This window comes from Rhinolophus sinicus, linkage group LG04 (genome assembly GCF_036562045.2).
Source record: "Rhinolophus sinicus isolate RSC01 linkage group LG04, ASM3656204v1, whole genome shotgun sequence".
Lineage (NCBI taxonomy): Eukaryota > Metazoa > Chordata > Mammalia > Chiroptera > Rhinolophidae > Rhinolophus > Rhinolophus sinicus.
Window position 1 is genome coordinate 133,384,589 of NC_133754.1, and position 27,153 is coordinate 133,411,741.

General features: G+C 34.4%; 1 protein-coding gene across 44 annotated transcripts in view; it reads left to right on the plus strand.

The window, feature by feature from the left end:
- Positions 1-27,153, plus strand: part of PTPRD (protein tyrosine phosphatase receptor type D) — a 2,063,955-nt gene that overhangs the window by 528,936 nt on the left and 1,507,866 nt on the right. For all 44 annotated transcript variants that reach the window (XM_074330405.1, XM_074330404.1, XM_074330420.1 and 41 more), the window contains one exon: positions 7,645-7,716. The gene's annotated coding sequence lies outside the window, so the exon portion shown is untranslated. The remainder of the gene's footprint in view (positions 1-7,644; positions 7,717-27,153) is intronic.

Sequence of the window (27,153 nt, forward strand, 5' to 3'; positions counted from 1 at the left end):
TTTTTTTTTCTTTACCTTAATATTTTTAAATCTCATTTTTAAAACAATCTTTCCTTGCTGCGGAAGAAAACATTTAAGCCATCTTAGACTATGGACACTGGTTCAGAAGGAAGATAACTATATGAGCCCTATAAATAAGCCTGCAGAAACCAATTTGTAGGCTCTGGTTGCTAAGCAGTTTGCTGCCGGTTCTCCCAACAGTCCTGGACAGTCTGCTAAATTGAGAGGCTCACTAATGCTTATTTGGGAAAAACAAGGGCGAGTAAGTAGTGGCTGCTTCCCACATTCAGGTAGTGGCAATTAGATTGTGATTTGGCTGCCTGCATAATTGGAATTCTCAGTACATGGTTTGGGCAGAAGCTTCTCGGATTCTCTGTTAGATGTATCTAAAGGGTTTTGACCAATTGTTGAAAGTGTTGGATGGCTATTTATTCAGAGCTGCATCCAGTGTGCACAAAAATGGTGTGTTTTTATTTCAATGTCATCAGATTTGCAACAAACTGGAAATAAATGTGGGTCCTGTGGTCAACGACATTCCATGAGTGCATTCATTTTTATAAATTTTTTGAACCCAAAATGGTTGCTTGTCTTACTTCTTCCGCTAGTTTGAGCTTATTTTTCTGGATAGAATTTTTCCAAACACCGAGGTCACTGTTGTCATTCACTTTTTTGATTCCAATGATACCTTCACTTTGAAATAAAGCCATTTGCTACTGAAAATGAATATGTCTTTGCGATTCTGATCCAGTACATGCTAACTAAAGGCAATTTGGGGAGATGGCTTTAAAGCCTAAGGATTTATTCTCTCAGAAATTAAAGTAGTTCAAATTGTGAAGCTCAAAGTTTAAATCACAATTGTCTCATACTCTTTGTTCTCCAGCATATTTTGTTGATTGTTCAAATTTTGCCCTGTCTCCGATTCACATAACTATACCAAAGTGATTTTATCCAATATGAGAAATCTGCCCTCAGAAAAAGATCTTAAAATTCATGTAGTGAAATCTACTCTCACCCTATTTTCCCCCAGATAAGAAAACCAAGACCATAGAAGCTTAGTGACTTTCCTTGGGACACAAATAGAAATTATATTTTAACTCAGGAGTTTTAGCTTGTAAGTGTTCTTTATGAGAGAAAAAATCTGTCAGGTAAAAATTGAAATAAAATACTCTTGAATTCATGATAGTAATATTGCTTGCTAGTACAGCTCTCCCCAATTTTTCAATGCCACTTCAACTTAATTTCTGTATAAACATAAACAAATGCTAGACTTCAATTTTTGGTAGCCAACTTCAAATTTTGGTAGCCCAAACTCACGTAGACCCTTATTTCTCATAACTTATGGAAATAATTGGCTCTGGGGACATGGGCATTTTACATGTCTGGGACTTTACATAAGAGAAAAATCACAGTCTTTGTATTTCTTTCCTGTTGATGCACATGAGAACTTGAAGTTGTCAAAATACCAGTAAAATGGTGATTTTTATTTAGTAATTTTTGTATATTTTCAATTTTTTACTATTCCATCATAATTTTGGTGATAAGAAATGTTTTTCCTCACCTTAGCACATTGAGCTGTGAAAATGGGAGGAGTTTTGTATTCATGCAACCTATGCATAGCCCTTTTTTATATGACCAATTGAAAATCAAAGTGGTATTTAGGTCAACTTTTCTTATAATCATACGTATTTTCCCCATTTACATATACTAATCATAATCAACAACAGAATAGAGTGTTTGAAGTCAAGATCAGAGATTAAAGTTTACTGTCAGTGTAGGGGCTCTTGTAAAGAATCATGATTATTAAAATAATTGAGATGAGAATTGATACCTAAATTAAAGTCAGAGTCAAAGGGTAGAGGAAATGGATACAATGAATACTTTGTGCACATTATTTAGAGAACTGAGTGACTACTATTCTTTGAGGTAAATAAAAGAGGAATCTAACTTAACTCCAAAGAGTCTGACTTGTGTAACTGGACAAATATTTTTTAAGGCGTCATGGTCAAGTGTATAGGCACGCAATCTGTTCAGATCCCAGCCTTTGGTATTTATTAGTTGTGTGAATTGAGGTAAGTAACTTTACCTTTTTTTTGTATCAGTGTCTTCAGCTTCAAAATGATGATTATATCAATATCTCCCTTATGAAGTTGTAGAATACTTAGATATTACAACTGTCAGGTTCACAGTAAATGCTAAATAAATGTTAGTATTGTTCATTAAGATAGAGAATGTAGGCACAGATTAACAGAAGAAAGGTGAGTGAATATTTTCACAGTTTGAATTGGGGGTGCCTTTGGGGCATCCATATATAAATGTCTAATAGTAACTTTGATATACAGATTTGAGGTTATACATTTGAGGTTTGTCAATAATAAGTTATTGTTGAAACTATGGCTTGGTATGAAGCCATCGTGAAATATGGTATAGAATGAGATGGGCAAAGTGACACAGATATAGTCCTAAGAAAAGATGTCATGAGATACACATAATCAATTAATTGAGAAAGAATAACCAGAGTGATAGGAAAAAAACTAGAGAAAATCAGTGTCATGGAGGTCAGAAGAGAAATTTAAGATGGTAACAGTAGTCAGCAGAGCCAAATGTTAAATAAGACATGTGAAATAAGTGAAATATAGATCTATATTGACATTGTCAATATGGATGTCATTGGCAACCCCAGATACAGCAAAGTCAAGGTAGGAATCTCTAAGAAAGTATACAGTCTGTGAAGAGAAGTTTTAGAAGTAGAGTTAGTGAAGGTAATCAAGTTTATTGAGAGGGCATGACTGAGAAGAGGAGAATGGAGAAAAGTAATAGCTAATAAGTTGATGCAAAGGTTATTGCAGTTTTTACAATTATTTTTAACCTTTTAAACCTCAATTACTTTTGCACCAACCTAATAGCTATAAGGCTGCAAAACTTACCATGTTTCCCTGAAAATAAGACCTAACCAGAAAATAAGCCCTAGCATGATTTTTCAGGATGGCATCCCCTGAACAAAATCCCTAATGTGTCTTTTGGAGCAAAAATTAATATAAGACCTGATCTTATTTTGGGGGAAACACGGTAGAAAAGTTTTGCTTGTTTTTCTTTTCTTTTTCATTTAAGATGGGATATTTGAGCTGTCTTCCAAGTTCCCCTTAATGGAGTTATTTTCTTGATACTGCAATTGTAGTTTGACAAAACAAAATATCTTTCTGTATGTAAGTGACACACTTTTCAACAAAACGTAGATTGTTGCTCTCTCAAATACTAGTAGTCTGTCCCCATGGGAAACTTGTCTGGATTAAACTATCTACTAAGCATAACATGAATATATCTGTTATACATATAACAGATATATATATATATATATATATATATATATATATATATATATATGAATAATCCTGGTCACATTTCTTAAACACATATAAGTGTCTTCTGCTGCTATTTGATATCTAAATGGTCAACTCCTATTTTGTGGTGGTCTATTATTATATGATGTGATACTTAAATGCTAATAAAATTGGCATTCATAAGCAAATGAGCCTTAGACTACTTAGCCAGCCATGCTTATCAGTCATAAACATCAGTAAATTAAGCATGGAGAGGAACACTTTACTCACCATGTAGCAGTCAACAAGCTACCATTTATTTGTATGTCTGACATATCAATGAAAAAAGGATGCAAACGGGCTTTAAACAGTGAAGATACTACTAGTAATGCATGTGCACTGTCTGCCTATCCTACCCTGTCTTATCAAAAGAATTAGTAAATTAGTATTTATTTTTGAAATATCTAATACTGGATTTATTTGAAAGACAATGCAATGTGAGTAGCCATGCTGCCAGCTGCCAATTTTGAATATCTAACAGGGAAACTTATTTTAGATCTACAGGCTAGCAAGTATCTGAAATGACCATTGGAAAGCATCTTCTATCCCATAATTTAGGTTGTCATATATATCCTCCTACCTTTTAAACACAAACACATGAAAAGATAGGCTTTCTGATTCTTGGGCAAGGCTCTTCAGTTAATTATCAGAAGCATGCTGCCTCAGTACTATTTATTCACTAATCGTTTTCCATCCCAATTTTTCAGACAAAGTAAACTATCAGCATTAATCAGGAAGCCATTAATTAGGACCTTCATTAATAAGAAATTCAAATTGGGCGACATAAGATTTGGAATGGAGGAAAAGGACTGTTGGGTTGGTCTGGAGTTATCAATTAGCAGGATCAAAAGACTGCAGGGAGGCTGAGGTGATAAGGGTTTCGGTTAGAGTGTGTATTAACAGGTTGACCTGGGATCAACCTGGATAGTGAATAAAGGTTGAATAATAGGAGGTTGTTATAAGAAATGTAGAATTTCATTAAGATGTAGAGTTAATTTTAACTTTACTTGTGGATTGAGGCCATTGTTGCATGATTATATTTTATTATCTTTTATGAAAGCATTGTATTATGTGTATCTTTTCATGATGTGTATATTTTATTAACTAATTCATGTTTAATATCTTTAAATTTACAGAATTTTTACTACAAGGGGCTAAAGAACTTTCAAAAGAAGTGTACTCTTTAAAAATATTTTCACTTTTTTCTTGTGCTTTTATAACCCTCAGAAATTCCCTTTTTATGTAATAGATCTTGTTATTACAGCAACAGGCGTACTTTACAAATTTTCCATTTCTGCCAATATAATGTGTCTTTCTAACTCCTAATATTTTAAATATATTTTATAGTCAGCTTTAGCATTCTAAGAATTAAAATCAGTAACCATGGGATAGGATTTAATTTGTAACATTGATGCTCATGAAATTTTTGAAAATGACTCCTGTGTATGAGAATTGGTGCATGAGCTTCTAAATTTAAATGTCAGATCTTATGTAAGTAATAGGCTAAATATAAATAACATAAAAAGAAAAAAACACCTGCTCCCTGCTGTGTGTGTGTGTGTATGTGTGTGTGTGTGTGTGTGAGAGAGAGAGAGAGAGAGAGAGAGAGAGAGAGAGAGAGAGAGAGAGAGAGAGACAGAGACAGAGACAGAGACAGAGACAGAGAGACAGAGAGAGAGAGGGGAGAGGCTTGTTTTCACTCTTTCTGTGAAAGCTCAAAATCAAAATATGAAGTGCCAGGAAATGATAACAACACAACAAAAAAGAAATAAAACAAAAAGAAACAACTGGAAACCCAGCTTCAAAGAGCAGAGGAAACATCCAAGCTCTTCTAAGAACTACTTGTATGTCACTGGGCAATAACTCAACATGCCTGAGACTCATTTTTCTTGACCTTTGAAAGGGAGGATGCTGCCAACAATAGCTATCTCAAAATTAAGGTATATGCTATAAATCTCAAAAAAATACACACTCTTATAATAAGACTTACACTAATTTTTAATCAACTTCCAGAAAGAGCAGTATTTCCATGAATAAGTATTGAATACTGCCATTATTAAATATTGTTTTATTCTCCAAAATGTGCATGGTTGAGGGAAATGTGAAGTTTACAGAACTAAATTTCAAAATTATACTCAGTGCTTAAAGATACTACAATTTGTTAATGATAATATAAAACAAAAAAATCAAAAAACAAAAACAACACTTCAGATATTCAAGAACACAGAGGTAAAGGTAAAGATCACATTTAAAAGTATTCTAAATATTACTTAAAATTTAATTCTAATGTATTATAGAAGATGGTTGATGATATTAAATGTCCATGTAAATATTTGTATCTAGAACAATTTTTATTTTTGTTTTTAAACTCTAAAATATAATCCTATCTCTAGATACTGGTTTTATAATTTGTTGGCTCATTTACATGACAACATTGATTCTAAGACTGCCTAGAGTATATTGGAGAAGAAGTCTGAAGAGGTGAATCCTTTAGGAATTGCTACTGACTTTTTAAAAATGTCAGTTTCATACTTGACAATTTTTAAAATATCTTTCCCATACCTTCCTACTGGCATTCCCTTCCCCTTTATCTAGAATATGTGATTTGTAGACATGGGTAGAACATTATTGTAGTTAGAATGAAAGGCTCTGAGACAGGCTGCCTGCATTTAAATTCCAGCTTTGCCATTCGTTGATTTAGAAAGCTTTGGGAAGTAACTCATCTTTTTTTTTTTTTTTTTTTTTGGCCTCAAGTTCATCAGCTGAAAAGAGGGGGAATCAACAGTGGTTTCTACCTAATTCATTTATATTTAATCTTGAAAAAATAACTAATGAACATGAGGTATATAAGACATCTGGCACATAGGAACTACTCAGTTAACATTGTTTTGCTTAGGTTCTGCAGAAAGTAAGTTCTTTGTCAGTTCAGGGGTAGGTTATAGCGGTACCGTGTAAGATTTTAACATTATCCATTAAAGAAGAGCAGAAGAAAGTAATATTCTATGCATCCTGAGTGAGACTGTTTCTCAAATTAGAATATCAGTTTCTCCCTTTCAAAACTAAAGTCGTTTCTTGGTCAACCATAGAGATTTTGACATTCACCATTTAGGCATAATGTATATTGCCGAGACTCTCCAATTAACTAAGTTATCAAAATCTATATGCATATTATGTTTTCATTGAATCCTGACTGCTACTGACTATATATATATTTGAGGCTGTGTATATATGTGTGTGTATATATATATATATATTTATATATATATATATATATATATATATATATATTTATATATACCGTCATATATATATATATATACACATATATATATATAGTTATTCCTGCTGAATAGTCAGAATTCTACTGTATTTTGAATTTCTGAGTATGCACAGAATGGTAGAACTTGATTGCTCTTAATGAACTAAACATTTAATTGAGAAAACAAGACACATATACAAAATATATATGATGGATAGAACTATCATATTATCTAGCAATTCCACTTCTAGGCATTTGAAAACAACACTGGTTTGAAAATATATATTCACCCCTCTCTATGTTCACTGCAGCATTATTTAAAATAGCTAAGATATGGAAGCTACCTAGGTGTCCATTGATAGATGAATGGATGAAGATATATATATGGTGGAATATGTGCACACACACACACTGTAATACTACAAAGCCATGAAAAAGAATGATATTTTGCCATCTGCAACAGCTTGGATGGACCTAGAGGATATCATGCTAGGTGAATAAGTCAGACAGAGAAAGATGAATATATGATTTCACTTATGTGTATAATCAAAAAACCAAAGCAATTGAACAAACAAAACAAAACAGAAACAGACTCATAGATACAGAGAACTAACTGATGGTTGCCAGAGGAGAAGGATGTAGGGAAAAGTGCAAAAAAGGTAAAGGGATTGAGAGGTACAAACTTCTAGTTATAAAATAAGTAAGTCACAGGGATATAATGTACAGCATAGGGAATATAGTCAATAATATAACTTTGTGAGGTATAGATGGTTACTAGACAGTGTGGTGATCTCATTGTAAAGTATATAGATGTTGAATCAGTATGTTGTAAATCTGAAAGTAATATACTATTTTATGTCCACTATACTTTAACAAAAATTTAAAAAATATGATGTATCAAGCATCGCTATCCTTTTTCATCTCGTCAATGTATTTAGTTTGAGTATCACATAATTGCCAAAACATGTGACTGCAAAATGTATTTCCCTTTTTTTTTTTTTCTTTCAGGGGAATCCTGAGGAGTTTCACACTTTTCATCCTCCAGCCATCAATCATCTTGTGGGGGAAGGCTATACATTAGTAAGTCTCATCCTTCTAATTGCTCTTTTTGAAGTTCAGTTTCGTAAAGTCTGTGACTTGATTGTTATATAGAACCAGCAGAATTAGAAACATGTCAACATCATTACTTGGCTAATAAAATAATTTTTTTTTTCAAACAAAGTTTATATCATTAGGACTTTATTTTTGTTTTTAATTACTCTAGTAATAGGAGCACAATTAAAATCTGTAGATGTAAAATTCAAATGGCATGGATAATGGAAACTAGTATTTTTCTTAAAGTCTAAGGTTGTGGTGGCATTGCTTATAGGTATAAACTATTGTGTTCTTTGACACCATGGCCCTCAAGCAATAGTTGAATGAGCTCCCATAACGATGTCTGAAGCTGCAATTAAATAAAAGCTGACACATTCTGTACATCTTGGTAACATATGCTAATGATTTTGTATGTTGACATTCAGTTTTAAAGTTAAACAGTTCTTATGCATTGTTATGGCCTAAAACCAAATCATGCTTTTTTTGCTTCACTTTAGTTTTTTTCTCTTTCATCTGCAAAAAGCATTAGTGTATCCTGGTATCATGTTTCTGAACAACCCTTCCATCAAATAATCTCTCTCTCTCTCTCTCTTTTCATTCATTCATTCATTAAGCACATTCAGGTCACCATTAGTTAATTTGAACTTTCATAAACTATAGTTTTTGAGGCACTTCCCATATCCTCACATGCTTTAAAGCTATGATTTCCAAATGCTTTTGATGAAACATTCCATCATTTAAAATAATAAATATGCACTCAAATATATGCACATTATGTATAAATTACATAAATTTACCACTGTATTTATAGATATATAGAAAATATTAAAAAATGTAAACAATAGAAATTTTAAAAGCTACTATAACAATACATCTGTGTAAAAGTTTTAGTGGAATTTTGGGAACTGCAGTTCTAGAAATCCTCTGCATTCTCCTATTTCTATTAACTCCCAGAAGTTGTGTTGAATACTCAAAGACTCTTACAAAAACTATTTTTAAGCATTGGATTGAATAGACACATTGTGTGTGCAATTGAGCAAGTGTATATGTACATTTATATACACAAATGTGTGTGTGCATGTGGTTGGTGTGAATGGAATTGGCTGGATCAAGAGTTTGTGATGGCTTAGAATGGCACCCAATGGTCTTAATCTGAATACTCCCCTTCTGCAAATAATAAGGAATAAAATAATTCTGAGGGATTGTTGTTGAGAACCAAAGAGCCAAATAGTAGTGCCACCTTGTGTTACATGGAATACCTCCAAAGATGATATCTTTGGCAAAAGTAGATTTGTATCATTCACAGGCACTATACAATAGAATTCCTTCGTCATAAGGGTTCTCAGTGTTGGGCAACCATATGTTATACTATGAGAAGAGAAGAAGATTAAACGTTCAGAGGAAGCATTTAACCCAAATTGTTTCTGCATGTGGGAACCAACAATCCTATAAGAATTTTTTTTTTTTTTTTTCAGTGTAGGAGATCATTTTCTTTGACTGTTGAGTCAAAGAAATCAAGAGCTTCCCACCCTTATCCTTTATTATAGGAGCTCACATTTAACTGGACCCAAATCTTAGTTCATATCTGAAGCCAGACGGGGAGATGGTGAGATGTTAAAGGATAAATTCAGAACTTTCCAGATAAGTCCACCTTCATTAAACCTTGAATGTAAAAGCCTTTATAATCGCTGATTCCACTTATTTGAGTCCTTCTCTAATTCAAGAACCTGATACTCACTGCTGAACCAGTTAGGGATCAATATAAATTCTCTGTTTTCCAGGAACCAATTCTTGATCTCTTATCTTTGATAATCTCATATCAAATACCTTGCTGAAATATAGATATATCACGCCTATATTATTTCTTTAATCTACCAGTCTAGTAAAGTCTTTCAAAAATTAATAAATAAATTCAATAAGTAAAATAAAATGATGCTTATCTGGCACAACTCAGTGAATCCTTAATGACTCACACTTATTATGGCTTTCTCCATAGGCCATCCAGCTGATAGATAATTCATTTAAATTTAAGGATATTTCGGGGATCAATTTCTACCTTACTAAAACAAATACATGAAAACACTGTCTCCTGGCATTAAGTTCTCTATACTTGGATCCTGGAACTGGTCTGTGACTTTCCACTAGAGAAAGAGAAAGACAAGCAGAGCAATCAATTTTGCTGTTTTATTTTGGATGGAAGTTTTCCTCCTCTGTGTTCTGCTAATCAACCGCTTCGTAAATGCGCCTGAGTTGTCTGCTTTATACTACTACTACTAATGGTAATAATAATAATAATATAATAATAATAAACAAATAAATAAAGGAAAGTTAGTTTTGTACCTTTCCAGAACACGGATGAAGATTTAAGAAGCTTTATTTTCAAGTTGCTGGTAAAAAAAAAAGTCACAAACCATAGAATCCAAGGGTGAAAATAAGGCAGGGTGTGGGTATAACAAATTGACTGAATAAACCATGTGCAGTGTTCATGACACAGGGACCACTGTTCAAATTTTCAAGGTTTTCTCAGCTGGCATTTTTCTAATTGGGTTGGATTAACCATGGGGGCTCTCTTCCTTCTCCTACCCACCACCAGACTCTTAATGTATTTAACTCCACTCTTTGCTCTAGGTCTTCCTTTTTCCCAGACACCCCTCCTAAATGTTAATAATAATAGCCCAATGATCTCCATATTTCTTCTGTATTTAGTCTATAGTTTTCATGGTTGAACTCATCCACTCAAGTAGCTTCAAAAATTATTTATATCTAGAGACATTCAAATTGATATGTTCGCTTAGCATCTCATTCCTGAGAATCAAATCAGCATATCTATTTGGTAGCACATTAGCTTCTCAACTTTCAATGCATTACAATTGAACTCACACTGGTTTCTCACAATCCTAGTTTTGTCTTTCCCATTCCTATGAACAGAAGTAACTTCTATCCAGTTTCCCAAAAAGAAACCTGGGAAATGTCATAGATCCCTTTCTTACCTTCTCACCTCTCTTATTATATCACTCATAAAGTGATCTATTATATCACTCATGAAGTCTTGCCAATTCTACCTCTGGAAAGGTAGGAAATGATACAGGAAATAAAACCTGATGTGTGTATGTGTGTGTGTGTACATACACACACACATATGTATATATACACACACACATATATATACACACACACACACATATATATACATATATATACACACATATATACATATATACACACATATATATATATACATATACATGTATGCACACACACACACGCACACACACATACAGGGTGCCAAAAATGTATACACATTTTAAGAAAGGAAAGAGGTGCTCAGAGTGGTTATCATCAATGTCCAGGCACTTCTGATTACGGCAAAATACTGTTTGAGCAACATTGACCAAAGCGTGCACTTGTATACCTTTTTTTTGGTACCCCCAGTATATATAGTGTATGTGTGTGTACACACACACACACACACACACACACCACTGTGAAATGCTTTAGTGAAAATTAAATTCATTAAGAGAAACAAAATGATCACCATAGTCTACCACAAGGATGTAATTCATCCCAAAGAAAGAGCAAATACCAAAGCATTTTATAATTTAATTCCTTATGTTTTGACTCTAAACTCCAATCTCTTTAATTTTGTTTCTGTTAATACTTTAACATTTTGTACCCATAAATGTATATGCATGTATCTTTGTTGAACCATTATATCATTTTCCAATAACGCTGGCAAGTGTATATGATGACAGGGAGAAAAAATAATTTCTATACCATATATGCACATAACAAATGCTTTAACATGTAGTGATCAAACATATCTATTCTTCTCTAATCCTCTTAAATTTATAGGATGTATGACATGCATTTGACTATGAATTAATCATGTTTTAACACTTCTGTAGAACAACTTCTCATGCCAAGAACATTGTTTGAAAGATGCATATGCACATCTCTTTATGACACTGGGCCATATTTTAGAACTTGGGAATCATTGTTGCCCTGACGAGTTAGAGAAGGGCATATCTCATCCGTCTCTTTTCTACCACTAATGGAATGCTTATACTTTTATCTCAACTGTTCTTGAACATCATAATGCAATATTTCATCCATTTGCTCAGTATTTGATAGTTTATTACTAGAAGAAACATTTTGGTTGACCTGAGGATATATAATATAATTAAATTTATTATTCATATTGTATTTCAACTTTTATTGAGCCAAAGGAGACTTTTCTCCCAAGTGTAAGATTTTCAGGAATTTAATTCTATATTCCTATCAATGACCAAAGTGAACAGAATTAATAGAAGGAATTACCCCTTTTTATTTATACCACCAGAGGCGAGTCTCCAGAGAAATGCTTCATTGTTAAAGATAATACATTCTTTGGTTTGCTGGCTGGCCTTAATGGGATGTTAAAATCGATTGGAGCAATTTCTCTGTCACCTGAGAAGCACTGTAGGTTTTGTGGTGTATTACAATTTCATATCCTTCTCATGTCTTTTTAAATTTTTTACATCACTAAACCAAGTGTCTTCCTTTGCTTATGAGACCACTGCTTCCTTTTTCTGAGGAAGCAGTTCTTGTAAATGTGTAATATACCTGGAATCCAAGCAGAGCCATCACGGAGGTTGTGTCAAAGCCATGACAGGTAGTATCCCATATGGTAAGAACTGTATTCAAAGTGTGAGGAGGTTAAGACCGCATGTTTGCAATTAATAACCGTGCTGCTAAATTGAGAAAACAGTGCCCCCTTGTGAAGGCAGCCTCATTCTTGTGACTGTTGCTCCAATGTTTAAGCACAAATTGTGGATAAAATAAACAAGAGTAACTTTATTTTGGTCTACTGTTGTCTATTTTAATCGCTGTCAGAATAGTTATGTTTCCCTGCCTCTTGAGAAACTCAGACAGGCTCCTTGACTTTCTGGTAACTATGATGGTAAACAGCCACTTGATCACTTTAGAACCTTAAAAACACAGTGTCAGTTTATGTCCAGACCCAGGAATTAATATTGTGACCTCTCTCCTTGCCAGCATGGGCCAGTTCGCAAGCCAGTAGTTCAGGAAGTACAAAGCAATCAGCTTCTTCCCCTCTCTTTGTTCAAACCTTTGTGAGATTCCTCCTCCTTCAGCTTTCCAAAGGCACTTTCAAAACGCTTGCTTTGGGACATTGTGAGAGAGAAGATGTAAATGAAGTGATGCTGGCCTGGAATGACAGGTATTTAAAGCTGTTTTTTTCTTGTCAGTACGTCTGTGGTTTCTTCAAAGACCTCACCGATCTCTCTCTACAACATTGTATAGCAGTATCCTTTATTTAAGTAGCACACTTTTCTGAGATTCTTTCCTTAAACCTTCCTCAGTATTTAGGCATCAGGTTTTACCTCTAGTCTTCTTTATTGAGATAGATCAATGCCCTCAGGTCTCTTTTCTGTTAGTGTCTTTATCTCACCCTTTATATTTCTCAAGTGGGAAAGTTGGCAAGTCCCCCAATCGGTAGTGTAGGTATTTAACTCCCTAAATTGTTTCTTTAGAGTCACTTTCTTGACTTGGGATGAGTAGGTTTTACATGAAATTTTTGAAATGTCAGTGAGGGAAGCTCATAGCACAGCTCTCTCCAAGGAAATTCTCTTCAAATGTCATCCAATTCCTTACTTTCTCAATGTAGATGAAAGATTTTAAAGTTACCTACATTTTAAGTTACCTAAAATATATCTAAATTATGCATCTATTTGGAATGTGCTTAGCCAAACATCCATTTGAATTCTTTCTTACATGCACATAGAAAGCATGAGAGAAGTATCAATTCTCCTATGATTAATTTTGACTCGAGAAAATCTAGTGAGCCAGTTCAAATCTGGCTGTCAAATCGTTTGTGTTATGGTTATGTTCAAATACACATATTTTCATATTTATCATTCTCAGGTGAAATTGCTTAATCATTATAAAATTTCTATAAGGTATTGCAGAAAAGTGGAAATGAGTGAGTGAATCAGAAATGAAACAGTTACAACTAGTGAATTGGGACATGTGATTGCAGTGCTGCATATAATATGGCATGTTACCATTTCTTTAAAATATGACATTATGAGAGGTAATTATGCAATTGCTATAAAAGTATTCTGGTTGTGTAGTCATAAAATGTTTATATTCCGAGGGATGTTATTTTCTCAAGGCAAATGCATAATAAAATAACAAATACAACTTTTCAGGGAATACCTCTCTCCTTGGTTCAGAAGCAGTTAGAATATATGAACTTCTATTCATAAAAATCTTGAGCAAACCTACTCTGGAATAAATTTTACAAGTGTTATTTGAATACAAATATCGATACTTGAAGCAATGATGATAAATTAATATCACAATTTAATTACATATTGCTAAATCTTTATCTTTCATCACTTACATCTCATGACAGTGGCAATGCAAATGTTAACTTTCACAAAACATTTGAAAAATGCATTTAAAATGATTAAACATGCATTAAGTGTTATCAATATAAAAATGTAGGAAATATATACATGACTGGACATAAATATTTTTTACTTAAAACAAAAATAATTACAGCATACAAATTAAAGCTCTCATCATGAAAAAAAAAACATATATTTGAAACTATTCCTTACCATTGCTGAACAAAACTATTTTGAAGCACAAAAAAATAAGGCGATATTTTGCTGAAGAACGAACACGGGTATTACTAACCTTCTCCCCACCTCCCGCCCTTTTTTAGGACTTACGCGTATGTCTTGAGCATGTTTAGGACCTAACTTGTTGGGCAATATAGTCATTAAGTGGCGATAGCTAATAAGAAAGCAATCTTAAAACTTAAATAATAAGAATATAGCTTTTAGATAATTCTGTAGCTGCTCTCATACTTTCTCAGAAAAAAAAATGTGTTCAGGTTCATGTCTGACAATAAAATACATGAGAGATCATTTGAAGAGGACGCAAGAAAGGACAGCAATGGGTATGAAGGTTTCTGAAATATTTAAAGGTAAAAACACAGAAGTTAGATTCATTTAGAAATAAAAGATAGGGCTCTCCATTCTTCAAGTGTATGGTAGAAATTATGTGCTGATTTGATTTTGTTTCCACTGATAATGAACATTAAGTGTGTAGTACTCATTACACGGGCACATGCATCTGAGGTAAGGCTGGGGAGGCCCAGGCTTCTTTCCAGGTGGACGCCCTGGAGTCTCCTTTACTAGGCAAGTTTGTAGGAAGACTGGAATGCAGCTGATGTATGGCTTGTATGCTATATGGAAAACAAGAGATGAGATGTTTGAGAGTCCTCTTTTTTATAGAATCAGTGTGTAGAGTATTGCTTTCTGTAATGAAATACACAATTTTAAGATAATGAAGAACTTTTGAAATTGTGGTTTCTGATCTCGGAAAACAAATTTGAAACTATGTATATTATTTGCTATACATTTAAAATGATTAGCCCTAATTAGATTAATCATAACAGTAATACATCTGGATATATTTAGTGATTTACAAAAATATGATTAGGTTTTGTTTTTGCTTAATGTCGTAAATATAATGTAGGAATTTCCTATGTAAATAAATAGGGTAAGTGTCATTTTCATTTTATTTTATTTTAACTTTTAATTTTTGGACAATATTAGTACAGTATTATTTTTTGAGACAAACCACAATTCCATCCACAAACAACTTTGTATAAAGCAAGTGTAAGATTTTCTTGGAGGCATGAAAAATACTGAGGCATAAAACATGTTCAAGGAATAACCTAATTACAACCATATAATTCGGTGGGATTTCTGCTCTATCATAGTGAATTATTGAAAACAGGAAAACAATTAATGGAAGAAATCACTTCTAAAATAGGAATTTGGCATTTGGCTGTAGTGTATTGCATTTTATTCATTCTAATGGTAAAATAAAACTTATATAAACTTTAACTGCTGCTCAATATACATAAACTGTAATAAATTAGTTGAATGATTTTACCTATAGTTTAAAATGGCATGCCCAGTTTGTAAAACTTAGGTAGTGTGATTTCAGTTTGTGTAATACAAGTGCCTGTGGCCTTATTACCCTTTGAGTTACTCTCTGAAGTAGGTACCGATATTCTTGTCAGAAAGTATCCAGATGTGAAAGGGAAGGTGGTTCTTTATTGCTTTCATTCAACAAGCATTCATTTATTGTCTACTAAACATGCTAATAAATTAGAATGCTATATATGAGAATAACTTATAAGAATTAGGTAAGAGATATAAGACCAAAATTGCCTTCACCAATATGGATTCATCATCAAACATAGTAAGGGGGTACAAATTTCCAGGTTTGTTTAATTCTGTGATATACATGTTATGGAGGATCCCAGAAAGTTCCTTTTTGTAGCTCTGTTTTCTTTAGTCCATAGGCTTTCATTTTCGAGTTCATTCCTTCAAGGACATAAGACGATTTACCTGTGAATGTCTGATTTTCTAATCCCTGCACCATCTTTGGAAACTTCCCTGCAGACTCTCTTAAGGGCCACTGACCACATTTGGAAAGCAGCACTACAAGATCAAATATCTCACATTTTCATATTGTATAGTGTGAGATAGATCTATTGGAATACATGTGTATGTATGTGGAAAGCCAGTGACTTAGATGACCAGCAATGTTTGATACAAGAGGCACTGACAAATTGCTATGGCTTATAGAGTTTCTAAGAACCACATTGGCATGCATAAGTCTAATTAAACATCACAGAGGTATTAATACTTATGATAGAAAGGATGATTAAGAGTTTTCAGATAAAGCAAGAGATTCATAAGTGGATCGAGATCAGGAAAATTATAGGCTTCTGCAGTTATATTAATATTTAGGGGCTAGCATCTATTTCTCAGAAAATTCTTGTGACATTGTAAATGTGAAAATAATATGGATACGCTTCTAAACTAAAGGGATTGGGACAAAACTGTTATTTCATTTTAAGCAGAGAAAATAAAAAGCCCAACTATAGTGGAAGCATCACTTTTAATATTTGATTATAAAATGTTTCCTCTTTCAGAGTAGGACATATTTAATCTTGTTAGCAGTAAATCTTCTCTTCTTCAAATCACAAATTGAGATGATTATAACTTTAATCTTTATATGAAACATCTGAACCTAAAGTCAATATAAAAATGTTAAAATTGCTGTCAGTCATTGTGATAAACCCTTTATATGCATTAAACATTATATCCATTAACTCATAATAGTACTAAGAAGGTACTATTTTCCCCCCATTCTGCTGATTAGAAATTTGAAGTGCAAAACAGGATGTATCAGAAATCTCGCACTTCCAATTGTTTAGTTTCTCATTTAAATATTACCCCTTAAAAACAGATATCTGTGATTTGAAATGAAACCAGCCTTATGGTCTAAATGATTTTAAATAGCATTTCCTTTAGGGAGCTTATTTGGTACTTCAGAAATTAGTATAAAACCAAATGTTTTTGGAAAGGAAGGAAGGAAGGAAGGAAAGAAGGAAGGAAGGAAGGAAGGAAGGAAGGAAGGAAGGAAGGAAGGAAGGAAGGAAGGAAAGAAAGAAAGAAAGCAAACCATGACCCTAAAGCATTGTGCTATTAACCATGTGTATATTGGAAATACGATTCTTAAAAAAAAAATTGTTTTCTCAGACTAGCTGTATTTGAAAAAAATAACCATTTTCAAAAGCTTAGAAGTGTAAACACTATCTGATATTTTAGTCACGTGAGTAACAGAAACTTTCATTCATTGCTGTTGGGAATGCAAAATGATACAAGCCACTATGGAAGATAGTTTGGTGTTTTCTTACAGAACTAATGATACCCTTATATGATCCAGCAATCATGGTCCTTGGCGTTTGATAAAAGGAGTTGAAAACTTATGTTGCAGATTTGTACCTACCCCAAAACCTGCACATGGATGTTTTTAACAGCTTTATTTATAATTGCTAAAGCTTGAAAGCAACCTAGATGTCCCTCGGTGATTAATGGATAAATAAACTGCAGTATATCCCGACAATAGAATATTATTTGGCACAAAAACAAACAAACAAAAAACAAAGCTATGAAGCCTTGGAAAGGCATGGAGGAAACTTAAATTCATATTACTGAGTGAAAGAAGCCAATGTGAAAAGACTATATATTATATGATTCCAGCTATACGACATTTTGAAAAAGGCAAAAGTATGGAGGCAGTGAAGCTATCCGTGGTTGCTAGGGCTGGGCAGGGGCTGAACAGGCTGAGCACAGAGGATTTTTAGGGCAGCACAAATACTGCCACCACTATGATAATGTTGGCTGCTGTCTTTGTTTTGCTTCCTTTTCCCCTTCCTTTACCTCGTCTTCTTCCTCTTCCTCCTCCTTTTTCTTCTCCTATTAAAATAATAATTTTAGCACATCCCTCATATAAATCATTTAATGCTTCAGACACTGCACTATGTGCATTTGCATATCATTTCATTTTGTCAATGTAAGAAATGTCTAAACTTGCAGAGAATTTGTATGAGTTTATTTGATCCAAACTGATGACTTATGCCAGGGAGCAAGATCTCAAATGCTCCAGAGGATAGCAGTTTTGCAGCTTCTTTTATGCATTTGAAATTAAGGATGGACTGTAAGGAAGATTACATCAAGGTGGGAGAGAGCAAGGTGGGGATTGGATCAGAGGATAGTTAAAAAGATTATGAGGTCAGACAATTAAGTTCATGAACTTGTTACAACAATGTTGCTAAACTTTTTTGCTATCAGAAGGATTATTCATTATGAATTTATACCAACTGGACAAACAGTTAACCAAGTTTACTATTTGGAAGTGCTGAAAAGGCTGCATGAAAAACTTAGACGACCTGAACTTTTTGCCAACAATTCATGGCTCTTGCATCACGACAATGCACCAGCTCAGAGGGCACTGTCTGTGGGGGTTTTTAGCCAGTAAACAAATAACTGTATTGAAATACCCTCCCTACTCACCTGCTCTGGCTCCCAATGACTTCTTTCTTTACCCGAAGAGAAAGGAAATATTGAAAGGAAGACATTTTGATGACATTCATGACATCAAGGATAATCCGATGATTGCTCTGATGGCCAGTCCAGAAAAAAGTTCCAAAATTGCTTTGAAGGGTGGACTAGGCACTGGCGTCGGTGCATAGCTTCCCAAGTACTTCTAATGTGACTAGTGATATTCAGCAATAAAGTGAGATATGTAGCACTTTTTCTAGGATTAGTTGGTGAACTTAATTGTCCAGCCTTGTGTGTGCTTTCTTGAGGGTGGTTACCTTATTTCAAAGGTACGTTAAGTTAGATTCACAAAAGCAATGGACAGGGCTTGCTTAAGGCAAAGATAAGCCATTTGTTAGAGTTATCTGTCTGGGGTGTAACTACCTACCATGATCTGCCCAGTTAGGAATTTATGATCATATCACCCTGTGAGGTTATTTTCCATAGAACCTCTAATTTTTTACCCACAATTTAATGTTTGCAGTAATCCTTTGAGATACATATTATTTTTACCATTTTATACATGAGAAAAATTGAAATTTAAAAAAGGTTAAATAACTTTACTGAAATCTGAATAAAATTTTCACCTTCCATTAATTTATTCCATTAATACTAACCACATGTCACTCTGGTCTCAGATATCTGTCTTCTCCCAAGTCAAAACTAATATATTGTGCCTGGCTTTTCAAGACAATCTATCCACTGGACTTGCCTTATCTCTTCAGTTTTATCTACTACATCTCACTGCAAACTTTCTAGTTTCAGTCTTCTCTCTCTCTCTCTCTCTCTCTCTCCCTTTCCAGCAATTTATTTTTTACACTTTATTTATTTTGAAATTCAATATTATTTTATTTTAATTTCAGGTGTACAGTGTAGTGGTTAGACATTTATATAATTTAAGAAGTGATCCACCTGACTAGTCTAGTACCCACCTGGCACTATACGTAGTTATTATCATATTGTTGACCATATTCCTTGTGCTTTACTATTGTAACTACCAATTTGCACATCTTAATCCCTTCACTTTTTTCACTCTGCCCTCTAATCCTCCTCCCGTTCATCACCCTCATAAATTAGTACCCATCTGACATCATGCATAGTTATTACAATATGATTGACTATATTCTTTATGCTATATCCTACATCCCCATCACTACTAGGTAACAACCAATTTGTACTTCTTAATCCTCTCCCTTTTTTCACTTATCCTCAATGCCCCCCATTTGACAATCATCAAAATGTTATCTGTATCTATGAATTTTTTCCTATTTAGTGCGTTTGTTTATTTTGTTCTTTAGATTCCATGTATAAGTGAAATCACGCTATATCTGTCTTTCTCTGTCTGACATGCTCACCTCAACATAATACCCTTCAGGTACATCTCTGCCTCCACAAATGACAAGAACACATTCCCATCCATGGACGGGCAATATTCCATTGTATATATGTACCACCTACTCCTTGTCCATTCATCCATCAGCGGACACCCAGTCTGCCTCCACATCTTGGCCATGATAAACAATGATACAGTGAACATATAGATGCACTCGGCCCCTCAAAGGAGCATTTTCAGTTTCTTTGGATAAATATCCTGAAGTAGGATTACTGTATCGCTCTTTGTCTCTTGTCATAGCATTTGTTTTAAAGTCTATTTTGTCTATTATAAGTATTTCTACCTCAGCTTTTTTGTTGTTGTTATTTTTTTTCCATCTTCATGAAATATCTTTTTTCCATCTGTTACTTTCAGTTTGTGTTTATCTTTTGCCTTGAAGTGAGTCTCTTGTAGGCAGCATATGTGAGGGTCTTGTTTTCTTATCCATTGAGCCACCCTATCTTTTGATTGGAGCATTTAATCTATTTACATTTAAAGTAATTGTTGATAGATATGTAGTTATTGCCAATTTATTATTCATATGTTTTATTTATTTATTTTTTTCCTGTCTTAAAAAAGCCTGTCAAGATTCTTTGTAATACTGGTTTAGTAGTGAGTAACTCCTTTAGCTTTTTCTTGTCTGGGAAGCTCTTTATCTCTCCTTGACTTCAAAATGATAAATTTGCTGGGTAGAGTAATCTTGGTTGCAGGTCCTTGCTTTTCCTTATTTTGAATATTTCCTGCCACTCCCTTCTGGCATTCAAAGTTTCTGTTGAGAAATCAGCTAACAGTCTTATGTGATCTCTCTTGTAAGTAACTAACTGCTTTTCTCTTGCTGCTTTTAAGACTCTCTCTTTGTCTTTAACCTTTAACATTTTAATGATGATGTATCTTGGTGTGGACTTCTCTGGGTTCATCTTGTTTGGGACCCTGTGCTCACTGGGCTTGTATGTCTAGTCCCCACATCAGGTTAGGAAGTTTTTAAGCCATTATTTCTTCAAATATGTTTTCAATTCCATGCCCCCTCTCTTCTGGCACTCCTATGATGTGAATGTCGGTATGCTTGATATTGTCCCAGACACCCTTTAAACTCCTTTTTGTTTTGTTTTGTTTTGTTTGTTTGTTTGTTTAAAGTGTTGGGGGAGAATTATTTTGTTCTTTCTGCTGTTCTGATATGGTGTGTTATGCTACCTGATCTTCAAAATGGCTGATTCGATCCTCTGCTTCATCTAATCTACTTTTGATTCCCTCTAATATAGTTTTCATTTCAGTTATTGTATACTCTATTATTGATGGGTTCTTTATTTTTGTTTTCTATCTCCATTTTTAATATTTCTTATCTTCATTGACGTTCTCCCTAAGATGACTGAGAATCTTTATAGCCAGTTTTATTTTTACTCTGCATGTAGTAGATTGCTTGTCTCCATTTTGTTTAGTTCTTTTTTCTGGAGCTTTGTTCTGTTTTTTTTTTTGTGTTTTTTTTTTGACATGTTTCTTTGTCTGCCCATTTTGGCTGCCTCCCTGTGTTTGTTTCTATGTATTAGGTAGGGCTGCTATGCCTCCCAGTCTTAGTAGAGTGGCCTTTTGCAGTAGGTGTCCTGTGGGACCAAGTGGTGCAGTCTCCCTGGTCACCAGATTTGGGTATTCCACATGTGTTTCTTGTGGGGTTGTGTGTGTCCTGTTGTAGTTGAGCCTTGGTTGCCATTTGCATGTCAATGGAAGGGATTGATCCTTGGACTGATTGGTTATGATGAGGACTGGCCATGACTAGAGTGGAGGAATTGTGTTGCAAGGGCAGATCCTACAGAGTGTAATTTTCTTTATCAGGGCTTTGGTCCCTTTCCAGACTGCCCTTTGGATATGTAGTACTTGGGGGTGGCTGGCTTGGAGGTGATGCCAGCTTGGTCCAATGCTGGCAACCAGGCATGCCAGACCTGGTCCTCCTGGGAGGGTACACACTGCAGGCCAAGTTTATCCACAGCCTGTGCCCTGAGGGGGACACCTGGTATAAGCCACAAAGCAGTGTGAAGATGGCCACCACTCGCACTGCACTTGGAGGTGCCTCACGAGGCCACGCCTTGAACGGAGGCTACCTGTCCGTAGTGCTGGATTTAGGGCTGCTCCGCCAGAGGTATGGGTCATGGTAAAGCCAGATGCTGTTTGTTTGTATTTTGCGAACTTTTGAGAGATTTTATGAAAGTCTGCAGCATGAGCTAAAACAGGTTATTTGTATGTAAAAGCCACTGGTAGCACTTGGATGTACCTGCCATTTGGGTGGACAGGGTCTTAGGGAATCACTGTGGTAGAACAGATAAAAGGTGATACCAAATTTGATGGAGACTCAGATATGATGTCTATCTCTGTCTGCACACAGGGAGGGGGAGGTTTCAGCAAAGAAACAGTGGCTTCCTCCAGCTCCTCTGTCCAGGAGAAATCTGCTGCTCCAGCTGCTGCCATGAAGCCAGACAATTCAGTTCCTCCCTTATGTCTCTGGGGCCTTTAGAGCTGCTGCCCCAGTGCTGGAGCTCAGAGCGAGTGAGTGAGTCTTTCAGTAAGTAAGTCTATCTGTGGTTTCTTTAAGATGAAAGTCTAGTACTGCAGTCACCTTCAGCCTGCAATCTCCATGGGTTTTCACAGCCAGAAGTTACCGGAACTTCTCTCCTCAGTACTGGAATCCTGGGCAGGAGAGACTGGTGTGGTGTGAGAACCCCTCACTCCTCTAGGAGGGACCTCCATAGCTGAGCTATCCTGCCCAATTTTTAATGGGCACACATGGGTTTGGGGCCAGCCTGTTCTGTGTCTCTGCCCCTCCCACCAGTCTCAAGGTGGCTTCCTCTGTATGTCCATCATTGTAGGGCTTCAGTTCAGCTGGACTTGTGGTAATCCTTAATGATGATTTTTCCGTAGTTCAGTTGTAGTTGATGTGGTCCAGAGAGGAGGTGAGCATAGCATTTGCCTGCTCCACCATCTTCACTGGAAATGTCCTCAATCTCTTATAAGCATAATAAGCTTAATCCTTCCTCCAAACTTTCTATCACTATATGCTCTTCCTTATCTACAGTGTTCTTCATTTCTTCATCTGCGCATCTAAATCATGTTTTCCCTTTAGATCAAGCTCTTTACCACTTTCTTTGTGGAACCTTACCTTTTCTTCTGGAAAGTTCCCTCTTCTGAAAACCTATATCATTTAATATTGGTGGTAGCAAATAGAAAAGAGGCAAAAAGCTTACAATCGTGGAGTATAAGTCTAGTGTGATGTGTATTTATTATTCTAAAGTGATGTGTATTTAAGATATCTGGTTTGAGCATCAAATACCTGAAGCCAACACACACACACACACACACACACACACACACACACACACACGTAAACAAACATGTCCTCTTTTTACTGGCAGTGTGAACATGAGCAATAACCTAAGATTTCTTTTCTCAGTTTCTCATCTGTAAAGTGGACTAATAGTAGTTTTAACCTCAAAGGTTGTTTTCAGTATTAAAATACATAATATATGTAAAGTACCTGGCAATGTAATCTGCAGAAATTGTATAGTGATACTCATTTTTGGGCTGTGTCTGGGATTGACTTCTACTTCTTTAGTGTCTATATAAAATATACATATAATTGTCTTTATAGTTCTTCTATGTCCTATGCAACCTCAGAGCTCAAATTTCAATTGATTGCAATTTCATATTTAATAGTTCCCAAAGGGTTTCTTTCATGAAGAAGCATGATTAGAGTGTGAAATATTTTCACATAGACACATTGACTTTGTATAACTGTGGATGACTTTGTCCTATTGCTATTGTTTTCTTAACTACTTAAATATTTATTTAACATAATAACAGTGATTATAAAATGTAAGTCAACAGCTGTTAGTGCACATATTTTTGTTGCTGACAAATTCAATTAGAAGCGTTGCTAGCTAAACCAGTCCAAAAGCAAGTAACTATGAAAGGTCAATTCTGAATTATTGTTACCCATAATCATTCCCCAAGCCATTAAGCTTATAAAATCCAATTGAAACTGAAAACCATAAAAGTAAATTGCAGAAAAGCTGCCCAAGTAGGTCCTGAGAGTTCCATACCTGTGAACAAGACACTTGTCTATAGAAATTACTTCAATTGGATTATCCACAATAGGAGTGCTCTAGTAAACGTTATGTGTCCATTAACATTTAAAGACCCCATATCACAAAGGCATTTTAATTAATCAACCTGAAACGATCCAATGAAGTGAAGTGCTAACTGAAGCAGTTTTTAAATGCACCTATAAAATGGGTAGCAAGTCTCTTGAATTATAAGAGAAAAACAATAGAATTAAATATTGAAATAACTATACATTTAAACACACCAGGTGTTTTTTATTACAATAAAGATTGATGTGAAAAATCAATTAACTATTAGGAAATAAGTCTACATCATATATATATATAATGGAAGATTAAAAAATAAATTTATTATAAATCAAAGTTTGTCCTTCTTTCATTCTACTCTTTATCAATTTTTTCCATGTCTCATTTCTCATCCGTAAAGCCAAATTTATTTTGTCATTTGTGATTTGTTGGGTTGTCCCTTTTTTGAAAGTGAAATGTACTGAAACAATGTGGATGACATCTGAATAAAATTTAATGTTGTAATGCAATGCATTATTTCTAGAGTGAGAAATATTTTGTTATCATACTCCTAAGTCTTTTGAAAACAGAGGTCTAAATACATCAGTGACTCTCTAAGTCAAAGTCCACATAGAATGATTTATGACCATTGGATTTGGTATATGCAATTAACAGTTTGCACAAGGAAGTGTGAAAAGTGAATGTAGAATTCCTTCTGGAAGACAATGGAGAAGTGAAAAGAATATGGGCTTTGCAACCTAAACAATTGGAATTTCAGCTTTGGCAAGTTAGCTTCTCTGAGTCTTAATTTCCTCATCTGTGAAGTGGGAACACTGTTTTAAAATGATGAAGAGATAAATAAATTAGGAAAATATAGAACTATAATATATGGTCACCTAACAACAGAGCCCCAAAATATGTAAAGCAAAGGCTAACAAAACTGAAGAGAAAAATAAACCTTTCAATATTAATAATTAAAGATATCAATACCACACTTTCAATAACTAATAACATAACTGGGAAGAAAATCAACAAGGGTATAGAAGATTTGAATAATAATGTAAACCAACTATACTAACAATAACAGAATACAATACATATAATAATGGCAAAATAGAGGCAGGTAATATTGCCTATGCATAGAATGAGTCACTTAAATACCAAAGTACAGACTTTAGGTATTAGGATGTGACCCAATGCATTGTGAGAAGGACCTTTCAAAATAAAATGGAAACAAATTAGATTTTAAATAACAATCAGTGTTTTTTAATTACCGAAAGTAATATTTGATTGCTGTAGAAAATCTAAAAACATACAATAGCTTAAAGAAGAAAATAGACATCACATACAATCTAATGTGAAGGATCTACATGTTTTTTCATGGATGCTAGTCTATTGTATATTTTCTTTTAAAAAGTTGGATTATATCGACATACTTGTAGAAAATGAATCCTTAAATCATATGGTAGACAATTTCCACAGTACTAAATATATTTCTATAGCAAAGTTTTCATGACTTTATACTATCCCATCAAAATACTATTCCATATATTTTTCCAAGTCATTACAGAACTGTTTTAAAATTCAAATTTATAATTCAAAAATGATAGAGCAAGATTTTAAATAAAGGAGAAAAGAGAATCGTGCATGTTCTGATAAGTTGAGAAATAACTGCCTGGACTTGGGAATTTCCTGTCACACATCCATAGTGTTTCCATTTATTAATTCATTAATGAAAAATAAATTGAGACCTACTAAGTATAAGGCAATTGGGTGGATGTTATGAAGATATCAAGATGAAGATCTGCCTGTCCTCAAGGAAGAAAATAAAATATACAAAAAATACATTTAACCAAGGGATTTATTCATTATGCAGAGAGGGGGACAGGTAATGGTGGAAAACAATTTTCAAAAACAGAATAGTGTTTGGATGCCAATGAAATGAGTTCTGGAAGTACAAATGAAATAAGGTAGAACTGACAAATGAGAGATCTGGCTCATGACCCAGGGTTTGCCTCTTCTGCAACCTTAAATAATGTCTCCCTTCCTCAAGAGCTGATTTCTTTAGTTACAGGAGCATGGGTTTGGAATTCACGGTCACGAAGGTTTCATTCAGCTCGAAAATAGCATATAACTTTCAGGTAGAACTATTTTTATTTATTTATTTTAACATTGGAGATTATAATTGCAGAAAATAATCACTGAATCCATCTGAAAACATGATTCTTCCTTTTTAAGTGTTTTGGCATGAGAAACTTTGATATACGGCGATTTAAATGTATTTCATGTTTTTCTCGTAGTTTTTGTTGTTGTCTTTTTTTTTAATATAGTTTTAGGTAATGGCTATCTGAATGTATGCAGTTGTACATTAGCAAATTACTTAGTCAATCTGAGCTGTCTTTTCATCAACTGTAGAATATAAATAATAACAGTTACTGTCCCTAGTAGAATTATTGAGAAGGTTAAAATAAGATAGTGTATTTAAAACTGGCACATTATGGCACATGGTAGACCCTAATAAACCACATATCTTTCCTTCTCTTGCACTTCACACTTACCTTTCCCCTAAATCAAACACATATTTTTTTTTAAATTAAATTTATTGCGGTGACAATTGTCAGTAAAATTACATAGATTTCAGGTGCACAATTCTGCATCACATCATCTATAAATCCCATTGTGTGTTCTTCACCCAGATTCAGTTCTCCTTCCATCACCATATATTCGATCCCCCCCACCCTCATCTCCCACCCCCCACCCCCCACCCCCGTTACCCTCTGGCAACCACCAAACTATTGTCCGTGTCCACGAGTTTCTGTTTCCCATTTGTTTGTCCTGTTCCCTTGCTGCCTTTGGTTTATATGTGGTATATAAATCAAACACATATTTTTCAAATGAATTATGTACCACCCAACACAGATTAAAAAAAAATTATGTATTGAACTTTACCAAATATTGTACC